This window comes from Coloeus monedula (assembly GCF_965178545.1).
Source record: "Coloeus monedula genome assembly, chromosome: 12".
Taxonomy (NCBI): Eukaryota; Metazoa; Chordata; class Aves; order Passeriformes; family Corvidae; genus Coloeus; species Coloeus monedula.
The window spans coordinates 3413901-3433646 of record NC_138792.1 but is presented as its reverse complement, the minus strand read 5'-3'; positions in this window follow the sequence as shown (position 1 = coordinate 3433646).

Sequence of the window (19746 nt, the reverse complement as noted above, 5' to 3'; positions counted from 1 at the left end):
AAAAAGTAATGATGATAATGTCAGGCACATTTAACCTCCCTTGGTGTCCCATGATTCTCCACACTGAGGGCTCAAGGAAAGGCCTTCCCTGACTTCCCGATAACCGGATGAGTGATTATCCTCCTTGTTAATGGGCAATGATAGAGAAAAGTCCTCCATATGGGCAGAATATTCATGAGGGGGCTGCACCAGCTGAGATAAGGATATAAGATGCCACAAGCAATCACTTATAAAAGAAATATTCACACTCAGGGACACTGAGCCAGACTTGGGGGTTCTGGGTGAGGGTGACAAGACCACAGACCCAAGGCTGTCATTTGGGGACAGGGGCTGACCCCAGGGCTGAGTTTTACCAGTGAAGAGTTTTTGGCATCACGTGCTCCTGGTGGAAGGCATCATGTCCACCAGGCAGGGACTGGATGATCTTTAAGGTCCCCTCCAACCCAAATGGTTCCATGATTCCATGGCCATTTCAGCTGCCACGTGTCAGGGTGAGATTCAGCCCCACATCTGTGCAACCAAGGCAAAGCTCAGATATTTGTGAAGGTCCAGGTGCACAGCAGCGGCTTCCTTCGGGAGAAGAATTCTCTCCACACCTGAAGGGCTGCCCTTTATTAGAGAATCAGACAATCTTTAGGTCAAGGTTTTCAAGAGGGGAATGGCATTGCTCTCATTTTTCAGTTCATTTCAACATTTTCTTCCCAAATGAGATGGAAAAACTGGCATTTGTAAATATTTCCCACACTGATAATCTGAAAAATAAGCAGTTTGTCAGTCAGATGTTCTGATATTTATTTTCTTTTTGGTTAGCATTTCTCAATATTTTTAAAGAAATTATTTCTGGAGAAGGAAAAGTAAGTTATTATGAAAAGAAAATGTGGTGTTTATATCCGTGACATTTCTTAACTAAATTCATACATGTGAAGCACTCTCACTTCCTGCTTTTACAAATGGATGTCTTCTCAGACAAATCACATTTGGGGAAATAAACTGATGATTATGGCTCTTACTGGAGCAGCTCTTCTGACCACACCAAACAAGACTCCAGCCCAGTAAACTTTTCAAAAAGTAACAAATTATGGTGGTGGGAGATGCAGTATTCCATGTCATGGTTAATGGCTGCTCCATTCTCTGCTGTGGTTCTTTCCATTCAAAGTCCCTTTGAATAGCAATATTATGCACTGAAATAACTTGTGTAATTTGATCAGCTCAGCCAGGACCAGTCATGATCCACACTGCTTTGACAATAATCTCACTTCTTTGACGCTGCTTTTAAGTGAAAAATGGGTTTCTTATTACACAGACTTCTGTTGGTTTAAAAAAAAACCATTTCTTTTTCTATGACAGATTTTTGCTTTCATTAAAAATAAAAATATTTACCACACAGTCTTTCCAGCAAACCCATATATTTTGGGGAAAAAAAATCCAAACCAACCAAAAACCAACCTCCCATATAAGCTTTCTTTCCTAATTTTATTCCACTAAATAAAGCACCAAAGCTGAATGCTTCTCTCCCAGCCTGGAAAGTACTAAAGATGAGAGGCTTTCATCCCAACATAAAACTAAATCTGCACTGACTGACCTGAAGTTCTGTTGAACTCCTACCAGAACTTAACCAAAACAACTTCAGTCCACACCAAATCTGAAAGGATTCGTGTTCAAGCAGGTACAAATCAGTGGAAATTCGTGAGGTAACTCAGGTGGGCAGGCAAAGCAACAGATTCTCACAGCATAAGGCTGAAACCCAGGTTAAGAAATGTGTAGTCACTGAATTGAAAGGTTTTTGTCTTTTCCCCTGAGAGGGAAATGCCTGCCTGTTGTAGAGGCAGCACAGAGGGGTAGCTCCACCTGCACACCTCCTATTTCCACTGTATTTTTCTTCTAGCTCTGCCACCAAAAGCAAGCCAAAAATCAGTACAAAAACCTTGCACAGCCCATTTTCGCGCATCCTACAGACCCTCTGGAGATGTTGGAATTTGGATACACACACAGAGGTTGGGTCATGGAAGAGGATGGAGGATTTCTCAGGATACCAAGTCCTGAACATTGGATGGGCTGGGCTGAGTGTGGACATTCTCTTCCAGCATTTCCAGATGTTTCAGCCCCACAGTTGAGGTGGAGCTGTGTCTGAGGGCTGTTCACAACTACCTGCAGCACCAAACAATACTTAACCTTTCTTTACATCCAGCAAATACAGTTTATTCTTTTTTTCCCCTTTATCAATAGAAACATATTTTTTGTTATTTCTAAAAAAAAAAAAAAGTACTAGATTTGAAAACTATTTCTGCAGCAATCCTTTATCTGCCTCCCTTCAGAAGTGCAGCAAATCCTAATATGATTTATCAAAAAGTCCTTGCTTCCAAAAGGCATTGTGGCCACTGAAATAATGAACTACTTGAAAGTCACATTTAATTTACTTCCAAAGAAACAAGCTGGCATTGCTCAAGGTTGCTGGGGAAACAGGAAAGCTGCTTTAGATCAGTTTGCAGCAGAGAAGACTTGCTGATATTTTGCAATTTGTACATGCTCACCACAACTTTAACAATCTCTTATTTTCAGAAACCCATTTCTGACTTTGTGCTAAATATTCGTCTTCATTCCCACAGCATGGCCTTGTTTTCAGTTGTGGATTCAAATTCACAAACCTGACTTAAAAATAAGCTGGTTTATCACAACTGTGTACATATTTCTTCTTTGGGGGCCCATTTATCAAAGAATGCACCCAATTTCAGCCCAGGAGAAGCCCATAGTAGGCATAAAAATCTCATTTCTTGGGAATCTACAGTACCGATGTTGTGTGCAATTTCAGGTGATCGGACCCTTCCCAAAATCTTTTATTGGATGCTCTTAGACTTTGCTGCTTTAAAGGAAAGTTCTAATAATATCCAGAGCTGCCCAACTCAGTTACTGCATTCACTGCCATAAAGAAAAAGAAAATCACATTTGAAAGCCACATGCACAAGCTGAGTTCTGTTAATCCTTCTCCTGGAGACAAATCAGGACCCCCTTTCCCATCAGTTGCAGCAGACAGATGTGATCTAACATGTTCACATCCAATTTTATTCCAATTTACTCCAAGCTGCAGTGCTGGAATGAATGGACCAACAGAGAAATGGGGAAGTCTGTCCTTGGCACTAAAAGAAGATAAAACAGGCCTGCAATGCTCCTTTCTAGAAGGGTTCTCTCACAATATCCAGTTTTATCCAAGAGATCAACCTCCTAAAATCGTATCAGTCACGCAAGTTTCATGTTAAGGAATAAAAGAATTATCTGTGCATCATTGTTTAATTATTACATTATTTATCTTTTGGAGTCCCAGGATTACAGCAAGCACAAAAGGAAAATATTAACCAAAATTAAAGTGCTTAAAATAATTGATGGTACTGAGTCTAGATTGCTCTCAGTTAGTCTCATAGAAACACAATTTAGAAAACAGCCTAAAACAAGAGATATGGAATATCTCTACTGTAGTTGCAGTGCACAACTTGGTTTTTTACAGATGCTTAGGCAGTAGGTGATGTGTTTTGAAATATTGACCAGAAAATCCCCAGCTTTTCTACCAACACACTTTTAGTCCAGCTATTTGACAGAAAATTTCATCATTACCCACTTCGCTTGGTTTTGTTCATTAATTTGTCTCCATACATCTCACCAAAGTGCTTTTTTCTCTTTTTTTTCCCTATTCTTTGCCTAATTGCACATTTGGAGACTTTTGGTGACATTCCATCCGATGCTCAGTGAATTTTGCTCTGGTATTCTTCAGGGCACCGTCAGGACGTTTTTGACTGAACACTGTATTTTATTTTTTGAAATCATGGTGCTTTTACCCACTAGGATGAACTGAAGAGAGGAGAAAGCAGAGGGATGCCAAAGGTAACTGGAAGTAAGGGTGGAGGTTTGGACCAGGTCAACTTTGAATACAACATAGACAATGAGGAACAGAAGCAAGGAGAACTGAGAGGAAAAGTCTCTGAGAAACTGCAGATAAGGTAAAAAGGGCTTGTTGAAAAAAGACTGATCTTAGAAGAGAAAGATTTACTTTCCACTGAAGTCCTGCCTGCAACCTTAAGGTGGGAATCCTGCTGTGCCTGGAAGGGTGTGAGCAGGAAATCTGCTCCTGCCTCAGGGTATGCATGCCTCCCTCATGCTGGGCACGACAGGGAGACTCCTGCCTGCCCTGGAAATGTGCCCTGATTCCAGGGAATCCTGGAGACCTGCTCAGAGTTCACTGGCCATTCCCTCACAAATGCAAATGTTGTGATGGAGGATAACAGACCCGGCCAAACCGGTACCGCAGGAGTGGGAACCTGGGCGCGACCCTGAACGGGTCAGTCCTGCCAGCCCCAGTTCAGTGGGATCGCTGAGGCTGCTCAGGCACAAGGAACTGGTCTTTCCTGATGGATTATCAAACATAAAGGAGTCAAGGAAACCCGCTCTCCCACGTTCCTTGTGACAAAAGACGTATTGGTGATACACTGCTGCAAAAGTGGGCAGCCAAGCCGAATTCCAGAAAGAACCCTTGATGGTCATTTACTGAACCATAGAGACGGAATACCAGCTAAAAGCAGCCTTGTAATCCTGGACCAGGAATGGTTCACTGACTAAAATTCACTTAGAAAGTATTTCACAACGTCATTTACAACAGAATTTTGTACTTTGTATTGTCACCCCTGTGGTGTTGAAATTAATCTATTCCTATGGTTTGACGGCATTCTTCATTGCTTAAAAAGGAACTGAAATTTTATACCAGATTCATTAATGTAAAACAGATTTTCGGGGGGGTGGGGGGGTGGGAAATAAAGACAGTTAATAAAAAAGATCAGGAGCTAGTTTGAAGTTGACTCACTGAGGGTCAATGCTGCCATACTTAGGTTTATTACAAGTAAAATCAATGTATTTTGTATTGATTGTGATTTTATCTGATGTATGTTAGCTACTGCGAGGCAGGACCCATTCTGAACAACACCTTATTACCTTAAAGCCTTATTAATAAGGGTAATGCAAAAAATGGGTTGCTCTTTGGGCCACAACAGCAAGCAGGTCCACCAAGAAAGGTATTGCCCCGTTATCTTTAAGATAATTCATCAGATACCTGGAAGATCACCTTGTTTTCTTGAGGGAAAACCTCTCACAGCTGCCATTGCTCAGAAAGCACCTTGTGACAACACTTTTTATATTCAGAGTAGTTTTCACCTAAAACTTTTAGAGCTGAGAATGTCCTTCCCAGATTCTACAGAAAGAAACAGGGAACAGAGAGAGCACTGGGCAGGAGAAGAAAAATGGAGATGCAAAAGGATGTTTTAGGACCAAAAAAAAAATAAATCAAAGTTGCCAAGTATAACTTGGTTATTCACTGAGAGCTAATTTAGAACATAATCATCTATTCCAACCTGAAGAGTAAACACATTATTATTGGAAAACATTACCTACTGGAATAAATATGGGTACTTATAACAGTATTAAGAGACTCTATTAAGAGGTTTCTGAGAAATCTGAGTTTTATACCAGGAAAACTCCACTTATCTACCGTCAAAAACAAATTTGTGAAGTGCAGACCCCTTCATGCCTGTAGCCCTAAGAATTACACAACTATGAATAATCACACTCAGAACAGGGCAAAAATAGGTAATTACTGTCTGCATATTATGTTGTTGTACAAATTAGTATATCCTGCATCCCTTTGGAAAGAAAATGAGGCCTATGTTTTTGTGCTGTGTTGTAGACCCAGCAGACAATAAACTGATCTCTCATGAGAACACAGCAATGCAAAGTGTTGCCTTGTGCCAACAGAAAAAAAAAAAGGAAGAAAAAAGAAGAAGGAAAAGGACAAAATGACCAGGCAAAGCATGAAATTCAATGGAGAAAGTGATTTAATTGCACAGAAAAAGAAAGGAATATTCATATGGGGAATAAAGCTTTTCTGTAATATTAAGGGTGTACAACAGATAACAGAAAATAAATTTTGTTAAAAGCCATAAATTCTACTCGTTAATGTCAATTTAATTGAAAATGCTGCTAAATCTCCCGGTATTACATTAGTGTGGATGTTAAGATTGGTGTGCCCATAAAGGCACTCCAAGAGGAGCACACAATGCCATGCTAATAGGGTTAGGTGCTCAGAATATAAGGTAACATAAGTGCCATTTGATGCAAGAGTTGCTAGGGAAGGCTATTTTTTTTTTTTTTTCCCCTGCCTGTTAATTAAGTGAATTTAGTGCTTTTGAAAGGTGCCAGATTGACAATCCCGGGGACTGAAGTCCTCTATTCATGGAGCAGGCAGAGCCCAGGCAAAGCTTCCTCAGGCTGCCCCTCAACCTTGACCTGCAGGGCTCACCTCCAGCGATGAGCCGGGCTGGGGGCTCACTCTCGAGCCTGCTCATTCTCCGGGCTCTCTGGGGAGGCTGCTGATAAAGGTGCTAATTAGGGCCGATTGTGAGGGAGGGTTTTGTGCCGCTGAACACCTGTCCATTAGGAGCTGAACGCGGAGCGCCGGCTTTTCTCACTCGGGGCACGGCTCCAGCCTCTAACGAGGGAAGGGTTTTTCCAGCACTGCTGACCCAGGGCCAGGGCTGAGGGAATATGGACAGGGAAGGCAGCTCAAGGATTGCACTGGGTCTCACCCAACTGGTTTTTTTAAGGGAGAAAATGTAAAAAAACAGGGGTTTTTAAAATAGGATGTCCATCCAGCTGCTTCGACGACTCCTTTTCCAGAACCTTCATTCTTGACTTCTACTTTTGAAATGGGAATTCTTTCACGGCTGTTGTCCTCTTTTAAGGGAACATGGGAGGCTCAGGGCAAAACCAGAGAAAGGCAATAACTATTTCAGCAAAGCAACTCGTGCTAAGGCTGATATAAACCTGGAGAATGGGAGTGCTGGCATAGCCCCCGTTTCCCTCTGCCACGGAGAAAGGGTGTCCATGTCCATTTGAGAAATGGAGCAGTGGGAAGGGTCTGCTGTTGAACAAAACCCTCCAAAGGTCCAAAGCTGCCTTCTGCTTGTTTTATGGATTGTTTGAGGGCAGAGGGTGCAATACTGGTTTTGCCAGAACCATTCACAGACCCTAAGCTATTGGACGCATGTAATGACATGTCAGATAAGTTCTTGTAATTCTACTTTGATGCAGATTCTATTCCCTGATGAGGATAACCACTACCAATCTAGAAGCAGAAACTCCCTGAAACCCTGAGCCTTTTGTAAGTTCTTGCCTTTACTTGATTCAGCAGAGGCAAGTCAAATAAAAATCCCACTTTAAATAGGGGAAAAGTTAAGTTGGTGCATCTACACTGACTAATATAGCACAGTTCACTTTAAAATAAAAGATTCTTTAAACGTGTATGTTTTGGTTTGGTTGTTTTGTTTTTTTTTTTTATCAGAAAGGGCTGACCCAAGCCTTTATTGCTTTTCACCTCTGTAAAGGTGCAATAGAGATCCAGCAGCTCAGTGTTCTTGACATCAGCAAACAGGCTGAAAAAACATTATCAGGAGAGAGCCAATCTCCTCTAACAGTTGAATGAAGGTGATAAAGGTTTGGGTGAAAGATGAAATGAAAAACGTGTCTATAGCTGCTGCAGCAAACCTGCTTTTCTGGAGCACTTTTGCCCCCTGTCTTGAGTGTTCTATTGAATGAACAGTGGGTGCTTTATGTCACTTTGTGGTTGAATGGAGCAGTCTACTTAGCATGAACTTTTTGATGGCCCTACCTTCTGAAATGGTGTGCAGAGGTTTCATGGGTTATGCATTAGTCCCATTTAACTTTCCACTTGAAGGTAACACAGGCAGCAGCAGGTCTAATAAAGACTGAGCAGAGGGAGGCAAGCCAGCACCAAAACCCCCAAATTTTTGCTCACAGAGATAATTTCAAGTGTCCCCTGCATCAAAGTGTCTCACCCAAGTGTGAGATACGGCATCACAGCTGACGGGGTGGGTGTTTGATGATATTTCTTCAATTTTTCTCAACAGTCCTTTGAAAACCAGGAAATCTCCTCTTGGTTATTCCTCAATGTTTTCAGTCTGCAACAACACCTGTACCTAAACATTCAAATAGTGAAAATCATGCACTAGGTCCACTTGCTCTCTTAGCTGAGGTTTCAAAAGATGGGAGTGAGTGGGAATCCCTTAAAAACTGTGACAGCCACGTAAAAATGGCTTTGAAATATGTCCAGCCTGCTCTGAATGCCACAAGAATAGGTATTAAGTCTTGTTTCTCTTCAGTCTTTTGCCTTGAGGTCACACTGAGGCATCATTCCAGGTTTCTGTTTAGTTTCATTGAATAAAGTTTAAAATATTTAAAAAACCCACAAAAACAAGCCAACCAACCAATCCCAAACCATACCAAAAAATCCCAACAAATGGTGGGACAGAAAGCCAAGAAAACATAAGTATTTGTCAGAACATAAAACTCAGGATTTGAATACTGAAATAAAATGTTCATCTTCCCATTGCACAAACCCAGTCCAACTCTTGCCACTGGTGCTCATCCAAGGAATGGTCTCATGGCATTTTTTCCCCCTTAATGTCCTAGGCATTTTATAGGCATTCCTGGATCATTTTAGAATAAAATGACACAGAATTTTTAGGATGGTGTTGGGAAATAATGAAGTGTTCATCAGAATAAATGCTCTTCCTACAAAGAGCTGAGTACTCTGCTGACATTTAACAGCCAGAGTGAAAATTAAGAGAGGCATTAAAGGATAGCAGTTCTATGAATACTGACATGGATATTTCTGCTGTCAGCTGACAAAAACAAAGTAATTAATTGTTATAGTAAATAAGGTGATGAAGACACACATACACAGAGCCTGGAATGAAAAAGCAACACATGCAGGACATGTCCTCTCTTTAAAGAGTCATTCTCAGTGCTAAAGCTGATTTGATGAGCACAAAAGGAATAGCATGGATGAATCAAGGTCAGAAAGGTGAGTAAAAATAAGACAGTTATTATGTCTTTTCTGAAAGCAGAAGCAGATTAGAAAATAGGTCAGGGAGTGCAGGGAAAACGTTATTTGTGTTCTGTCAATTTACAAAGGACAAGCATAACTGAATGCAGTGAATTTGTAGTAACCTCTTATTCCACTCCTGGGGAGTAATGTATTCCATATTAGTCCTGTTTATTACTAGTATGACATTATATTTTTGAAAGATTTTCCTGCCAAAATCAAAATCCTGTTGTGATGAATGCCGCACAACCAAGCAGTAGGAGAAAGTTTCTGTTGTGAAGACTAGGGGACACAAACAAAAAGTAGGAGCACTGGCAAGAGGAGGGGATGTGGTTTGTCAGGAGCTATGTGGCAAAGCAGGAAATTAAACTTTTCTCCATTTCCCAAAGCACTGCCATATCCAGGAAAGACACAGGCCCTTAACAGAGCCACTAAATATTGCTCCCCTGATGTGTCAAAATGGTTGTCTGATAACACACATTTCTTCAGTTGTTTGGAAAATGGAAATTTGTAATCTTATCCACTTCCTGCTGTCTTGGGTTTAGCCTGTGTTCCTCAAGAAATAAATCTAAAGTGTGCTGAGGGAGGTATTTAGACAAAGGAAGATTGTGAAAGGATCTCATTAATACACGTAAATATCTCCAAGAAGTGCCAGGTGAAGGTGTCAGACTCTTTTCAGTGGTGCCCAGCAACAGAACAAGGTGTAAGGTTATAAACTAAAACACAAGGAGCTCCACCTCATCATGAGGAAGAACCTCTTTCCATGGAGGGTGACAGAGCACTGGAACAGCTGCCCAGGGAGTTGGGGAATCTCTGGATTCATCCCAAACCCACCTGGATGTGTCCCTGTGCCACCCTGCCATGGTGGGGGGGTCAGTCTGGACGATCTCCAGGGGTCCCTTCCAACCCCAGCTGTTCTGGGTTCTGTGCTGCCTGGGGAGGTGGAAAAAGCCAGGGAAAAGCACTCAGTTCACTCCCTGCTCCCAAAGCTCAGGCAAATCCCACACAGCGGCAGAACTCTCTGATGTTCCACATTTCTAGACTTTCACTGATGAGAGGAATCCGTGTAAAAAGCCCACACCTTCTTCCCCTCTGAGAGCCCAGCCATCATGTCCACTTCCCACCATCGCTTCCACCTTTTACAGACATCCAGGATTTCCCACGTGTCACACTGGAAATGTGAGTAGACTTCCTACCTCTATTGGAACTCCTTGTTCATAATAATTATTGCAACCTGTGCACAGAAACAGCTGATGTACAGCTCATAAATAAGCCTTAAACACAATTCTCCATTTAATCCAGGAGGGGATGGTTGGGGAGCATCAGCTGCAGTTACCAATATTCTTCTAAACAGATGCAGAGGAATGGTGGCAAATCCTAAAATCAAATCCCCAAAACCTAAATCCTGCTGTTCCCAAAAACCTAAATCCTGCTGTTCCACACTACCCACCGTGGGATATGCTCCCAGAGCACTGCTGGCTCTGCTCTGCTTCTGAAAACCTTTATGTAGAAAATGGATGGAGAGGCAAACCCAAACCTGCTGTTAACAACTGGGTGGTGAAGCAAAGCTTGCAAAGTTATACCCATAAATAGATTTTTAGTGCAAAAACACCTCTTATATAAAATGGCTTGATTTTAAAAAAAAACCCAAATGAACAATTTTAATTGTTTTAAATGTTGACCCCGCAATATTTTTTACTTAAAATGAAGCAACATATTTTAGGTAAACATGGGGAAAAAAAGAAAAAAAAAGTGTTTCAAGTAATAATTTTTTTTTTCAAAAAATAATCATAGTAAATATATTTTAACTTGATTTGAATACCTGTCTGGTGGCTTTAGAAAGCAAAGCATTTCCACAGTAAGAAACATTATCACGATCTGATTTTGAAAGCAATGCGAGCTTGCCTTAAGATTGTACTTTTGTTCAATTATATAAGGAAAAGATAAATGGAACTAATTTTTTACATGCATACAAAAGTGCATTAAAAGCCTTAGGAATTGTATTGTTTTGCTTTCAAAGACATTTAACATCAGTTTTGCTTTTGAGAGCTTACTGCCTTTCCCACATACTTCCTCCAAATTCCTGCAGCGTGTAGGGGAAATGCTCCCTAGAATGCAGATTTCCTGGTGGATGTGTGGATTATTCTTCCTTAATCTCAAGTATCAATGAGTGGAATCTTATCCTAAATAAGGAGCTGACATGTGTAACTAATTTGCAAAAGAACTTTCTTTAAGCTTATTACCAAAGCAATTGCTTTCATTCTTCAGATTTGGGCAATATAAGTAAAGGTAATTCCTTTATCACCCTGCATAAAATCCTTTATTACGGTGTGTACTAGCCAAAAAAAAAAAGAGTAAATTCTAATATATTTACAGAAATTACTTCACTGTTTTATCACTTTATCTCTAGTCAGTATTTATGGTGGAATAATGTAGGGAAAAGTTTTCAGTGTGTTGCATTTGCCATCAGATGTACTCATATGAACCATTCCTATTCTCAAAATATTCAGCCACTGTCTAAGATGCAATAAAATATTAACACAGTTAAAAACCAAAATTCTTGAGTTTGGGCTGCGTAGATTTTGTGTGGTTTAATTTTTCTTGCTGTCCTTGGCTTCTAACCTCTTCATGTGGGCTTTCAAAGGAGAAAATCAAAGCAGAAGGGAACAAATCAAGATTGCAGCAGAACGAGAGCAGGGCCACAGTGTTTAGAATTTAACAAGCCCAGTGATGAAAAACTTCTGATCATGCAATGACTTGTTTCCATGGGAGATACAGCTCTCAGGATCATTTTTAACACCATAATTTATAATGTTTCACATAGTTTTGAAATTAATTTTCCTCCCCTCAATACCTGTTGGTGTTCAATTTTCACAGGAGTGTTTTATTGAGCTGAGCTAAGACAAAGACACTTTAGGAACTTTAAGGTGGCTTTCTCTGCACTGGTTTGCCCAAAAATGCTGCAGAGAAATGGAAATAGGAAGTCCTCTAAAATACAAACTGCTCCTGAACAATGAAGTTATTAAAATTGTAGATACACAGTGCTCAGGTTAAGCTGCTCTATAATAACAGTAGCTGTATTCAGCAGCTACAAAGGCACAGTATAATTTCTTTGGGAGGCAAAGATATTCCTGGGTGGAAACGAGCGCAGGAAAATTCTCAGGTGTAACACAGGGCAGACTACGAAGAGAATCCCAGCAGAACATGAAACTGAACAGGAAAATTAGTTTCAATACTTGGGGCTATTTACTATTATTATCTGTTCCCTCATTTTGTCTGGGAACAGCATTTTGTGAAGGACAATGTGGAAGACTGAGCTGTTTTCATGGAACCACGGAATGGGTTGGGTTGGAAGGGACCTTTAAAGTCCATCTGGTCCAACCCCCCTGCCATGAGCAGGGACATCTTCAACTCCATCAGGTTGCTCAGAGCCCTGTCCAACCTGACCTTGAATATTTCCAGGGATGGGGCAGCCACCACCTCTCTGGGCAACCTGTGCCAGTGTGTCACCACTCTCATCACAAAAAATTTATTTCTTAGATCCAGACTAAATCTACCCTGTTTTAGATTAAAACTGTTACCCCTTGTTCTGTTGAAACAGGACCAACTAACAAGTCTGTCCCCACCTTTCTTGTTAAAGTATTCCTTAAAGGAGTACTTATTAAAGGATTTATTAAAGGTCCCCCCAGAGCTTTCTCCTCTCCAGTCTGGACAACCCCAACTCTTTCAGCCCTTGCTTGTAGGAGAAGTGTTCCCCTCTGACCCCCTTGAGCACCAGCTTGACATAATGATTTTATTTTTTAATGTGGGAAAAAGATTTCCTATGAAATGTAACAAAGGAAATGAACTGGAAAACAATGAGTAATTCAGATGAGATTTGGACAAAATAAAAGATGTAGATGAGAATAAAGTTGTTTAGGACAAAGACGCAGCAGAACTAAATACTGCTAATATTGACTATTCATTCATTGGGCCAAAATGGGTGGAATTATGTATTGACATTCTTCATTTGATTTATCCTCTCAGCTACTTGACAGTAGTTCTGGCTGCTTCTGGAAGGAGTCAAGGTAAACGCTGAGGGTTACAGCAACAATTTAGGAAAAGAGTAGAAGATAATTTACCTTCTGCCGTTCTTTCTTTCCTTCCCTTCCTCCCTCCCTCTCTCCCTGAAACAGTCAAATTAGAGTTGTTTACAATTTCAGGCCAAAATACTAAAAGATTCATAGTGAGTTGAGCTTCTGTAATCTTAATTAATTAAGTACATTGCTTACAAAAGTTCTAGAAACGTTTCTTGCAGGGACAGCCAGTGAAATTATCACTGCCATGTAGAAGGTTTTCGAGATGTTTTATTTTAACTTTTGGTTTACAGAAAGAAGCAGCTGAAACACCTGGATGTAGGAATCCATATGGCCAGAAAAAAGCCGAGCATTTTACCCACTTCTCCCACTCAAGGCTGAGGGACGGTAGAGACAGGAATTTACCTGAAAACTCACACCTGTCAGCGAGCTCCCCTTTCTGGTTGTTTCTTTGCAGGAATAGGACAAGGAATTACTGAAAAGTGGTGAAATGCCGTGAGATTCACTGGGCAAGCAGCTGAGCAGTAACAAACAGGACCTGCATCAGTAGTTGTATTGTAGACTATTTTCTCAACCTAAATATATTTATGCAAACCTGCTCAAGGCTGAACCGTCTCTTTTGTTGCCGGGCTCCAGATCAGTCCGCTCCTGATTTAAAATGCATGGCTAAGTTTAAAACTTTAGTAAGGGCCAATCTCTGAATAATCCTTTAAGGATTATTGTAATTAAGGGACTAATCCTTAGATGCTTCTTAATTTGTGTCCGTTTTAAAATCGAGTGCCACTTCTTTCATCACAAAAGAGAGAAGAAGAGGTGAAAATGACAAAGGTTTAAACATTCACAGCCTTTCCTGTCACCTCATGCATCTGAGCAACACAAACAGGTAGGATATTTAAAACCGAGCACAGAACCCCACCCCACAAAAAACCCAAGGGAGATTTTAAACCTGGAGACAAGCGTTGATGGTGAGAAATATGATGTGTGTAGATAAGGCAAATACAGTTTAAGGACACACATTTTAACTTGTAAACCCTCTTTGCATGAACCCTCAAATGCTTGTTTGCATCAACCCTCCCCTTCTCCCCACTGAAGCCTGTTTGAAGAACACATCAGTGACAGCAGTTTTTCTAATCATTTATAGCGTTTATATTTATTGTTTAACACGCAAAGAGTGAATTGGGCAACCTAAGTTTTAAAAGTTACCAGAGAGGGAGATGTTAAAGTAATTAAACTATTGATGCACATGAGGGAAGCTTCGTGGTCTAGTTGAAGGAATGTTGAGGCTCAAGACGGGTGCACAACCAGCGAAAGGAAGCAATGGGGTGGCATTGCTGGGCTAAAACACCTGCCAGCAGTTCACTGGCTGTACCTGGCGATCAGCTGGCACTGCTTAAAGGTGTTCATGATCTCTGCTTGCAGCAGTCCTGCCCTAAGAAACGTAAAGGAGGCAGAAAAACCAAGCAGCGCCACCAGGCTTGGAAACAGCCTCTCTTCCCAATTTCAGTCTAGATCTGGGCAAGACACAGACCCAGACGCCTCTGTGTTCCTGCATCTCTAAAACGAGAGTGTTTGTAAATACTTACAAAGGGAAAAAAAACCCACCCTAGGGATTGTTATCATGAGCAGAAAGAGAGTGAGAAGCGAGCAGTTCATGCAGCTGGTGCTGTGTTACAGTTGTGGGAATGTGCAGCACTGAAAGCTGTGTGAATTGGAAGGGGGGTGAGAAATCATTAGGAGATGTGGGAAAGGGCTCACTCTTGTTTATATCCCTTGGAAATGGCACATCTTATTTTTGTTTCTCCCCGAAACATGTAAGTATCACAAAGATCCCATGCTGGATATTTTTGCAAGCCTGCAGGGGCGGGTGTTCAACACTCTAGGGGCTCCATAAGGATGATTGCTCCATGATACACATTTATCTTTAATACAGTTTACAGAGTTGGGGTTTTTGTTGTTGTTGTTATTTTTTGTGGGGTTTTTTTCCCCTCTCCCTGTGACAAATTACATTGTGCTTTATGGAAATGTAACATTTTGTATGAATGGCTGGCAGCAGCCATGTTGCATAGCAATGAGCAAGACAAAGTCACTCCAGTCCTATTTGCAACTGGCTCAGACCTTTCCATTAGCAAATTAAAATCTGTTCAAATTTATTTACTAATATATTAGGAGAAGCTTCAGGCTAACCCCTGTTGACCTGTATTATATAGCAAACAACTGTAGCAGTGAAAATAATTAATAGAATGTATTGCACCTCCTGCTTGTTTCTCCATCACACCCCGGGGTCGGCTGGAGACTGGGTTTGCCATCTGCATTCTGTTACAAGGCCACATTTACTTAAAAATTATCAATTATATTCTGAAATTACTTCCTTTAATTGAACTCTCTCTATTCAAGGCATCCCCTGTTTTTAAAGCTTCTGAAAGCACATACATGAAAATGTTTTCCTTTTCAGAACTTAAGGGCAACTCGCTGTATTACCTGTGGATGCAAAAGGAGCAAATATGCAACAGCAATTCCTTGTTACATCAGTTATTCATTATTATTATATCATACTTGTGTCATTCACGTGGAAAGTATTGCAAGACATTTTTTATTTTGTATTTGCTATTACAATGTTTTCCACAGAAGCTGTGGCTGCCCATCCCTGGAATTGTCCAAGGCTGGGTTGGACAGGGCTTGGAGCAATCTGGGACAGTGGAAGGTGGAACTGGATGAGCTTTAATGTCCCTTCCCAAACCATTCTCTGATTCTATGAAGAAGAAACACAACTGGTGCCCATTAAAAAGCTTGGAGTGTTACCCTCATTCAGCCTTTTCACCCTGGAGAACAGCTAATTCTGAGGTCTTCACCTACTTGTTTAAGGAAGAAGCGATTATGAGACATTAAATGATAAAAAAAGGAGTTGTGAGGAAAAAATGCAGTTTCAAGCTGCCCAGACTGAAGTTTAGGTGCCAGTAAAGTAAATGATGGGGAGGTGTAAATGCTTCCTTTCTATCAACACAAACAGCTACAATAAAAGCTGTCAGAGGGTGATCAGCCAGTAAGCCTCAGCCCTACACAACAAATACAATTTTTAAGAAAGAAGTCAATGTTCCACTTTAACATGTCAGTGAAGTATTTTTTTTAATACGTATATAGATATAGAAATAAATTTGCACATTAATGGCCATGGTGACAAATTTCACACAGTGAATGTAGGCTTATTTTATTATTATATGAACAAAACCAATCATGATCTCTGGAAAACATACATTGCTAGACAATTTACTTAGTTTTTGATAACTCTCTTTCTGTTTAAAAGCAAACAGTGAACAATGGCTGCTAGGTCATCACCCTTCAAATATGTTTAGAAAAAGAGATTTTTTTAACAATCTTATCATTATTTCCATAAACAATAGAAAATCTTCTCTAAAATAACCAGAAAATCTAGTCTGATGAGGTGGTTTTATTATAATATATTTCATAGAGGGAAAGAAGGGGTATTAGCCATTATAGGTCGCTGTTGACCTCTTGTGGTCCCATTCTGTGGTTACAGGAAAACTCGAAAACCAGCCGGGAGTTGGACATCGATGATCCTTATGGATCCCTTCCAACCCAGGATATTCCATGATCCTGTATTCTATGGTAGCCAGGAAATCCCTGGAATGCTCCCCTTAACCTTAAAAAAACAAACCCAGTATCATTTCTGCATCATAAGACTGGAATATAAATTATAAATTCTTAACAATTGCGTTTAAATTCACTTAAACAGTTCAACACTAAAAAGAAAGGGGCTCTCACTGCCAGCAGCCAGCTCTTTCTTTTCCAAAAGGGAAAAGAACAAAAATTACCCCCCCCCCCCAAAAAAAAAAAACCAAACCTGAAAGGGATCCAATACAACATGATGTTCTACTTCTTCTCTATTAAGTATTCAGCTAACCAAGAAGTAACAATTAGCAGCGGAGAAAAGGCAATCAGTGATGTGGTGTGTAATTACTGTGCCCCGGGTCTCATCTGGAGAGCAGAGAATCCAACAGGGATCTGTCCACTGATTCCAGCAGTCTGACTGGAGTTCTGCTGTGTCAACTCATTTACATGGCAGTCTTCACCCCAGCAGACAGGCAAACACAGAGCATTAATTATTTACCTATCACCAGCATGAATATTGTGCTTGAACGTGTTAATCTCTTGAAACAAAGCTTGAGAGGGTCAGTGCTTTGTTTTGAAGGGGAAAGGGGAGAGGAGGAAGATAGAAATAAAAGAATGATGATCCAGATAACTTTCAGCACTGATGCATCAGCACTTAGGCCCCTCCACAGGAAAGAAGCTGTTCTAAGCAATCATTCCCCCTGGAAGCTCTACAAGCTCTTAACTTTCTGAGCTAGTGAAAGATTATCTGAAAAAAATTTGATCTGTATATTCAAGTGGGAAAAAAAAAGGGTTTAGAAACTCACCCTGGCATACTGTCGGCTTTCTCACAAAGAAAACCAAACCCAAACACGTTAGTAAAGAGCTGAAAGAAATCAGCATAGTTCTGTTATTAAAACAAATAAACAGAGCAGAAGCCCCCTCCATCTCAATAACAGCAATTGGAAGATTACTGAGAAAACAAAATTCTGTTGAGCTACATGTATTTGCTAAGAAGCTTTAAATGTGCACTTTGATGCTAAGCAGGAACAAGGAGAACTGTAGGTGATCCCACGGGGTTTTTCTTCCCTGCAATTTCATGTTCCTGCCACCTGCAAAGATAAAGCAAGGCAATCCAGCATTTCCCAACATGAAAACAAAGGCATTACTCTAAAAGCAAAGGAATATTCCACACAGTTACTAAGCGAAAATAATTAATTAAAAATTAATAGATGCTGCTGTGTCTGGTATCCCTGTTTTGTCTACTGGCATGTGTCACATTTCCTCTGGTCCACCACAATTTCAGCAGCCACACAGCACCTGGTTCAACCATCTGTGACCTCTCTGTGACTCCAGGCTGCAGAACAGCCTCCAGCTGGCTTTCCCCTGGGTGGGAGGGTGAATGGGCAAACAGGAACCCTCTCCTAAGGAAACGAACGTAATCCTTAACTGACTTAAAGAAACGGAACCGTGGCAATTCACAAAAATGCCACCAGATGGCAAGTTAGGATTGCATTAAACACCTCGTACCCTCACAACTGCAGCGAGGGAAAAATCAAACTGCAATCGCTGGGATGGGAAAGGTGCGTTTGTAAGAACCATTTATGAAATCTAATGTTCCTATCAAAAGCAAAACCTGTTTCGAATAATGCCAAAAATTTTGGAACGATTTCCTTTCTCTGTCTTTAAACTTAGCAGGATTCTGTCACACATGTCTTCATGGAAAGAGTTGTCAAGCCCTGGAACAGGCTGCCCAGGAAAGTGGTGAAGTCACTGTCCCTGCAAGTGTTCAAAAAACGTGTGGATATGGCAGATGAGGACATGGTTTAGTGGCGATCATTGTGACAGTGTTGATGGCTGGTGATCCTAGAGGTCTTTTCCAACCTTAATGATTCCATAATTCTATTTTCCTCAGTAGTTTCTCTTTTGTTTTAAATAGCAAAAATAAAGAACCTCATGTCACAGTTTTTTAATACATAATTGCAGAATATGAGACTGTTCACTTCCAGTGAAATGGACCCAAAACTACATTATGTGATTGCAAAGTTGATTTTTTCTTGAGGACCAAGCCAGTGCAGCCGTAGAAATACGTGCCCAGAAACGTTTCACCTCTCATGCACACATTTGCATCAGAGGGTATAGAGGATCTCCACCCGACACCAGAATTGCTCAATTGCCAAAAATCCCACGACTTTCGTGGTACTCCGCATTTTGCTCACAAGGGGGATGTTTGTGCCTTTTAATGGACGGGAACCACAGGAGCATCATTCCCAGCTCCTCACTGGTACCAGCACAGCTCCTTAGGGGTGCTCCCCCACCAAGAGCTTATGATTTATTGTTACACGTGAATACATCCTATTAACAGTTACTTCAAAATTGTTTTCTTGAGAAAACGGAAGAGAACAAAACTGTTCTTCCAGGAGTTATTCCCTTTGTTCAGCCATGAAGATTCTTCGCTTGGCTTTTTTCTTCCTGTTTCCCAGGCAGGCGATGCTCTCTCTGCTGCAGCTGGCACCGCTGGGGCCCGAGGAGCGCTCGATGTCCTGTGCTGCCACAGAGCCAACAGCGAACCCCGGCTGCGGGAGCCCCCCGTTCCCGGCCCGGCTCCCATCATTCCAGGGATCCCCCCGATCCCGGCCTCCCTCCGATCCCGCTCCCCGCCTGGCTGTAGGATCCCCTGATCCCAGGACCCCCCACTCCCGGATTCCTCCCGATCCCAGGACCCCCCACTCCCAGCCTCCTGCCAATCCCGGGCTCTCCCCCCCCATCCCAGTCTCCCCTAGTCACAGTCTCCCCCCTATCCCAGTCGCCCCCCAATTCCAATTTCCCCCCTATCCCAGTTTCCCCCCAGTCCGAGTTTTCCCCCAATCCCAGTTTTCCCCCAATCCTAATTTCCCCCAGTCCCAGTCTCCCCCCTATCCCAGTTTCCCCCAATCCTAATTTCCCCCAATCCCAGTTCCCCCAATCCCAATTTCCCCCAGTCCCAGTTTCCCCCAATCCCAGTTTTCCCCAGTCCCAGTCTCCTCCAATCCCAGTCTCCCCCAATCCCAGTTTCCCCCAATCCCAGTCTCCCCCAATCCCAGTTCCCCCAATCCCAATTTCCCCCAGTCCCAGTTTCCCCCAATC